The sequence below is a fragment of the Chrysoperla carnea genome, chromosome 1, assembly GCF_905475395.1.
Source record: "Chrysoperla carnea chromosome 1, inChrCarn1.1, whole genome shotgun sequence".
NCBI lineage: Eukaryota > Metazoa > Arthropoda > Insecta > Neuroptera > Chrysopidae > Chrysoperla > Chrysoperla carnea.
In genome coordinates this window covers 83,295,853-83,303,755 of record NC_058337.1, presented here as the reverse complement: position 1 = coordinate 83,303,755, position 7,903 = coordinate 83,295,853, and positions in this window count along the sequence as shown.

The following is a 7,903-nucleotide window of genomic DNA, read 5'->3' as shown; positions in this document are numbered from 1 at the left end:
TGACGAATATATTATTATTGATAGAAATTAATTCTGATGAAATTTTAAGCTTTATGTTTTAAATTAAAACAATCAGCAAAAAAATTTTTAAAATTTTTTTACGAAAAACAATTTACGAAATGGAATAAATTTAACACAAAATTTAAGAAGGTTTTGCTTTTGTATGGTTTTATTAAAATAAAAAGGTAACAAAAATTTTTTTTACGTCACCATCTTAGTTTAAATAAAAATAATTGGCTATTTTTTGTATGTTATATTGTTGGTTTAAATAAATTATTTGTTATAAAATAAACAATTTTATTTGTTAGCACTCATATTATTTTTACACAAACATAAAAACTAAAATGTTATAAACATTAATATAAAATAATAAAAGCTGTGGTTAATAGCTTTGTTTTATGAAAATTTTAACTAATATTAAATGCATTATTGTATATCATTTCACATGGAAGCAAAATTTCTATCAAAACGAAAAACCATGCGCTCGCCAGCTAACTAACACTGTTACAGTATTTGACTCACATATATACAAATATACAGCATATTCTTGCAACTGAACTGTTCACATAGGATAGGTACTAGTGGATTATGGATGTTTTATTGAAGTATAATACTAAGCTTTAAGACTTTATTATAATGTATCCAGTTTCAACGGTAACATATATGTTATGTATACAAAATATAATGTTTACAATAAATTAATAAATTTAACAAATTTATTATTATTACTTCAATTTTTATTTATTTATGTTTTATATCATTACATGTATTTACACAAGGATACCCTCTCTGAAGAATGATTGATTTTCAGTGACTTTAAATAATTGATTGCAGACAGGATCTTTCAATACGAATCACAGTATTTTAAATCAATAATTTATACTAATATTATCGGTGACGACTAAAATCAGAGAAAACCAAAAATATATAATGCAAAACTATCCTTAACCAATGTATCTAAAGACTAAAATATGCCTTGACAAAAGGAAAAATATCCCACCACAATTATTATTCCAAAACCAAAATATCCCAACAGAAAAACATCATGTTTTTCATTACATTAAATATTTACAAATCCTTTTTTTTTAATACACAAATTTAGTAGGATTACATACTTGGTTTATCAAAATTGGATAAAATTTGGATGTGATAGAGAAAATTAAATTTTTTTGATTTTGATGACGTCATAAAGTTAAAAAATTCGATTTTTTTGATAACACAGGCAAATTTGATCCAATCTTTAGAATTTTTTTTGAAACCCATTATTTTTGGGTTATCCTTTTCAGCTGTGGTGTCAATTTTTCGCTAGCTATCACGTATGTGCTTAATTCCGGGACCAGGACTGCACATTCTTGAAACCTATTGGAGCTAGGTTAATTTTGATCACAAATTTGGAAATTATGACCCAAATTTAGTAGGATTACATACTTTTTTTATCAAAATTTCCAATATAGTACTTTTTAATACCTTTAATGAACTGCGAATATATTAATAATAATTACAATTTTAATCCAATTTTGTTTGTATTACTCTGTATTATTTACTTTATTTATTATCAAAAATATTTCGATTTTGGAGGTTAATCAGTTCCTTTTGCAAAATACCCTAGTATCATTTAGGCGAGTAATGAGTTCCTTGTTTTGCTCGGAAACGTAGAGAGAAATTAATACTTTAATTTGATGCTCTATCATTTGAATAAATTAAAAAAGTTTATCAATTAAATTTACAGACTCTTTAAGGTAAAATGACACGATTATGGCATCTCTCTCCCATTTTGCCTTACCTTATGTTGAATACTATCAGTTTACAAATTTTCATCAAAATTGTTAGAGATGATCCCTATATATATAAGGCGCAACCTAAATACTTGCCATCAGCGCTATGTACTCTCGTTACGGCCCTAGGCGACTCATTCTAATGAAGAATAAAACTTACCTCATATTTGGAAGAAATTATTAAAAAATTGCTTAGTAAAATTCTGAAATAGGGGAACTTCAGCAGTTTTTAATGAAGTTATGGCTCTTGAGTTCTGAGCTTTGAAAATGTTTTAAATGCCTCACAGGCGTCGATAATTTGTCGAGTGGGATTGTACACTCACTGTCAGAAAAAGTGCCACAGTTAAAACCATTCTAAGCGTACTCATCATATGTTATGTTATAATAGTAACACTTAGAATGTTTTAAAACGAGCATTTTTTGTGACATTGAGTATACAATATTTTAGTATATACAAGTTAAAATAACCTAAATAAAAATATTGTTAGTAATTTTAGCGTATCGATAAATTAAAAAATTACTACCTATACAAACGTTATGAAACTTGGCATGCAGAGTTCTTATATAAATGGAGAGCAAGGTCTTGTGTTTTTGAGAACAACTCATATGTTGACGAACTTCAAAAGCTTATTATTTAATAAGCTAATAAGCACATATTTTCTAAAGCGAAGTCGCTCGAACCTATCGTACTAACCTAAGGATCATGTATACATAAGTCGTCAACTAACAAATAAATTTCCAAAAACTTATGCTGGCCTTATGACCTTAGCAGTGGGTTCGATTAGCCTAACTCATTAAGTAAGTGGTTATTCCGATAGTTTTTAAACGTGATTAGTTTTTATTTAATTACTTAGCGAATAAGAAAAGTGCTTTTAATAGAATTTATAATTTAAATTGCATTCAACAAAACAACAAGTCACTAGTCAGCAAATATTATGCACTGACTAAACAATTTACTTTGTAAACAAACGTAAAGCTCTCACACATCTTTTAACCACTTCCAATTGTAGTATCGACTTAAAACTATTATTAAGTAATTCTGAGCAATTTTGATGATAGGTAAGGTTAGATTAAATTATATTGGCTCCCCACGAAGGACACACTTAGGCTATAGAGGCCATTGTGATACCATATATGTGTTTTACTACCTTTCCGCTGTTATTTCATTTATCAGCTCCTCAATTTTAGATGCTGCATATACCATGCACTACATCAGCCCATCACAGCTATTAATTAAATTAATTTTGTTGCTACGGCAGGAATGGAACCCGCTACCCTAAGCATACCGAGGACGGAATTGGTTACGCCTTAACCAACTGAGCTAATAGGGCGACAATTTTGATGATATGCTTCACAACAATCTGTCTAGTGTCACAATTCAATTCAAAAAATTATTTGCAACAATTCAAAAATTTTTATTTATGTTCCTTGGGTAATTGCAGTGTAGGGTTGTACAATATTTACCATATTAAAGTTAAAATATCCTAGATAAAATGTTAGTTATTTTAATTCTTTACTTTTAAATTATAACAAGTGAAAACAAACAATTGATAAATTGTTGAAATATCCTGTATAGAAAGTGCATACATTTTTAATAAATGAGGAAAGTTTAAAAAACCAACACAATTATGAATTATACCACCTTTCGGCAGCCATTTTATTTTGTTTTCAAAAATTTTCAAAGGTATTTTCTTGATTTTTCGAAAATTTTTCACAAGACTAGATGAAGCTGTCTGCAAGTTTTCAACTCCCTATCTTTTATAGTTTTGGAGAAAATGGACATCAAAGTTTTGTTCTGATTTGCGCCCTAACGGATAAACACGGGTAAGTTAACGAAAAAATGTTTCAAATTAAAGTTGTTTATTTTATTATAAGCAACATTTTTTACATTTAAACTTTGGTTTTATCTCTAACGGCTTACAAGATGGGTTCTACGGACGGTTGTTTTCACAAATTTCATGATTTTCTCGCGTGTAGGAGAGCAAACTTTCTAATCAATGATTCTGTTTTACACACTCATACACACATTTTGTACCGGGTTCCATAAAAAATTATATTGTACTTTAAAATTGCGACCATCTGGCCTTTATCCGGCTTCATTTTTTAGATTAATAGTACAGAACACGAAGGCCATATAATAGGATTTTACGTAATGTTAAATAAATTGACATAAAATGATGGCTTTTAAATATTCAATGCGGTTAGTTCTGCACTTTAGAGACGCTGTACTTTAATGTGAAACTGTATGCATTTTTTAAGTGAAAAATTGTTGCATAAACATATCACGTTAAACTTTACGAAAATGCACTAGCTTGATACCCGCCCGCTTCACTGGGCTTCAAAGTAAAAACCACCGCTTTAAAGTCACCACCTCTCTTGCTCTCACTTATCACCCTTCCATAACACATAAAGGAATTGTTTTACACAACTAAAATATTTGCACAATTTTCGTTTTGTAAGTGTAAAATAGTCATAATTCATTGAGTGTATCAGAAAAGAAGGTCATGATTTGTTTGACATTTACTATTATAAATTTTTACAGTAATCTTTAATTTATAGTTTAAAATGATGATCATAGCAGTAAAATGTCAGAATAAATTAATTTAATTTTTTTTAAATATATCTTTATAAATTATATAGCTCACGTGTTATTCTGATGTATGAGCTACATTGTTGCACAGTTTCATTCAAATCCATTCGTTAGTTTTTGCGCGAAAGCGTAACAAACAAACAAACAAACATCCTTACTTTCAAAACATTTATAATATATCAAGAGACAAGAGATCATACATAATGGACACTTATATACAGAGGTAAGGTTAATATTTAAAACTAGATTTTTTATTATAAAATATATCTTTATATATAAAAATTTAGCTTCCGTATGTATGTGGCTGTAAAACTCGAAAAATAGTCCATGAATTGACGTACACGACTCGATTATAGGCCAGAGCGGATTAGTGAATTTTTCATCGAAATATCTCAATTCACTCGATGTCCCTGGATTTTTTCCACATTTTAAATTTAAAAATTGGAGATTAATTCAATTTCCTTCGTTTATGCTGAAAACGGACTAACATAAAATGTAGTTTTTCCAATGTTTTACAATAAAAAAAATTTTAATAAAAAACTAAAAAATTTTTTTTCATATTACAGAATAGTCACAGAAATGCAAATCAAGGTATTAATATTAACTTAAATGTTTCTTTGGTAAATCTGTAGTTGCTACTCTATTTTTATTTACTCCCCCAATAATTAATATCAGACTAAGCCAATAGCTGTTTATAAAAGTGACTAATCATAATATCTTTTATAATTATATAATCGCAACATTTACATGGTGTATTTTTATAACGATAATAAAAATAAATATTAAATATGTAAAAATAATAATTAATACCCGACCTTTGTACTTTTAGCAATGTTCATATTCACTCAAAAAAAATTGTTTAGTATGAATTTATTATTTTATGTAATCAATAACATAAAATATTGATAAAGAAAGGATCTGCATGTATACAATTAATGTCGGATGTACTAATTGTATAAAAAAATAAATTTAAAACATTAAAAAACCCGATTGCGTTAAATTTAAACTAAAAAGAAAAAAACAAGTTCAGTAGTTAACCGGGACAAATCTTCCCAAAAATGGGTCCCGACTGTAGTGGCTATGTAATCTACAGGATTTGTTTTTTTCCTTTCAGTTAAAATTTAAAGCAGTCGGATGTCTTGACTTTTATGATTTATTTTTTTATTTTACACTTTTTAGTTAGGATTTTCAAAAACCTATTCAATGACCTCACTTAACATAGTTCGTCTTTTTTCATTTATAGTCAATGCAGTTCTGTTTGATTTTTTTACACAGCCAGGCGGCATATTGTGAAGAAGAAAAAATGAAAGTCAGCGAATTATAAAATCAATTGTACCTTCGAAAGTAAATAGACTTCAAATTTATGTTCATAAATACACTGCGAAAAATGACTTAGTGTCTGTATTATAACTGCATATAATTTTGTTTTGTTACTTCATCACATGATCTTATTAAAATTAAAAATTTTGTGGGATGCTTAATTCTATCCACAGTTTAATGTTCCAATTATGATTTAACTTAAAAAATGTAAATTTGAGAGAAATTCATTATAAAGAGTGATCTTAAGTCTTCTATGTTTATTTGTTCTAAAGAAAAAAAATTATATGCTTACACAATTATGCAAGAACTGTGTATAGACCTTTACGGGAAGATTATGGCCAATTTAATCGGGTTAGTAAGCGAACAATTCAGTGTGCAAAAGTTCAAGACGAGGAAATTATAAGCATTAGAGATAGGGTAAAGCGTGTGTATCATCGTAGCATTAGTTAAACCAAAAATACTCCATTGGAATTCTTTTTGTGGGGTTTTTTGAAGAGTCGCGTCTATATCAACAAACCTATCCAACGTTGGAGTTCCTAAATGCTAAAATCCACTAAGTTATAGCCGAAATAACCCCCAAAACTTGTGGAAAGTCTTACAAAATTATTTCGAACGAATAAACTGCTGCCGAAGGTGAAGAGACGGTCATTTGGCTCGCATCATTTTTCATATTAAATGAAGTATACTTAATATTCGATTAGGTACTACTAAAATAATATAACATTTTTAGAGTATTTAAAAAAATTAAATTTAGGAAACTCAATTTGGATCATTTTTTATTATGGAATAATGTTCTTGTTTAACCATTGATAGATATTTAAAAAAATCTCAATTTTTTATTTTATTTCTGTCTGACTTAGGTTAAGAACGCATTAAACGAAATTTGCAGTTATAACTAACCGTATTCGAATTCACGGATCTTGACTCCGAAGTCTCTGATGACTCGTTTCCACGCATCTTTATTTTTGCTGATTCGGTACATCACTAATACCTACGTCTTATTACATAATAAAACCATTGAAAATTACTGCATTATTTTGAATCAATTGTCCCATTAATGTGAACAGTAAAATTCATTCTCTAATGTTAATTTGTTATCATGTTTCACAGATCATTAATAAAGTAAATAATTTGAAAAAGTCATTTGTCATCATTACTTAGATCTTTTCCTTTAGTACCAAATCTCAGTTTGATGCGAAGTGAGAAAATGGTTTCAAATTGATGAAGAGCACAGCGAGCTATATTTGCAATTAAGGGTTTTAAACCTCCTGAAAATGTACTTTCAATAATAAATTAAAGGAAAAATTCATTAATTTAGTTTTCAAATATATTTATTTGTTATAGTTGTGAAATACAAAAAAAATTAAAATATATTTATCTAGTAAGAAGAAAATTTTAGGTAAATCAGATATTTCATACAAAGAAATTTTCATAAAATACACGTAAAAAATATTTAAAAAAAGTACAAAAGTTTATCTTTGCCCAGAAAAAAATTTCGGATTTTTTATAGCTATTTGAAAGTTTTTTAGCCTTTTTCGGTAATTTTACACAATAAAAGGCCTGTTGATGCTACGAACAAAATTGTGGTGTTCATAAAATCACCTAATTAGTCCATTCTCGATTGTCTGTCTGTATGTTTGTCTGTCCATCTGTACGTCTGTTAACACGATAACTCAAAAAGTGAGATCAAGTTCATAAATGAGCAACATAGGTCAATTAGGATTTGTGTAAATCCTATGGGATCCGATGGGATTTGACCCATCTTGTAAACATGTCAAAAGTTTAAATGTAAAAATGTTTCTTATAAAAAAATAAACTTTTATATGAAACATTTCTTTGTAAACATCACTGTTTACCCGTGAAGGCGCAAATTGTATAGTATGTATTATATGGGAAAATCAGTTATTTATGTGTGACATGTATGTATGTGTAATGGGACAGTGTAATTAACACTGTCTATACATGGAATTTCATCAATTAAGTAAGTCAATAGCTTTTTTTCTCTTGTTTATATTTATATTTCGTTTCGAAACTTGCATCAACCTGTGACATTATAGAACTTACACTTACCAAGCATAACGCTTATAGAATAATGGCATATGCAAAATTGCTGATAGCAAAAAACTTGCTCGTTTTCGAATTCCACTTCGTCTTCTCAGAATTGTTATAATAGATTATATTAAAAAAAAAAAAAAAAAAAAATGCAATATCACCTAAA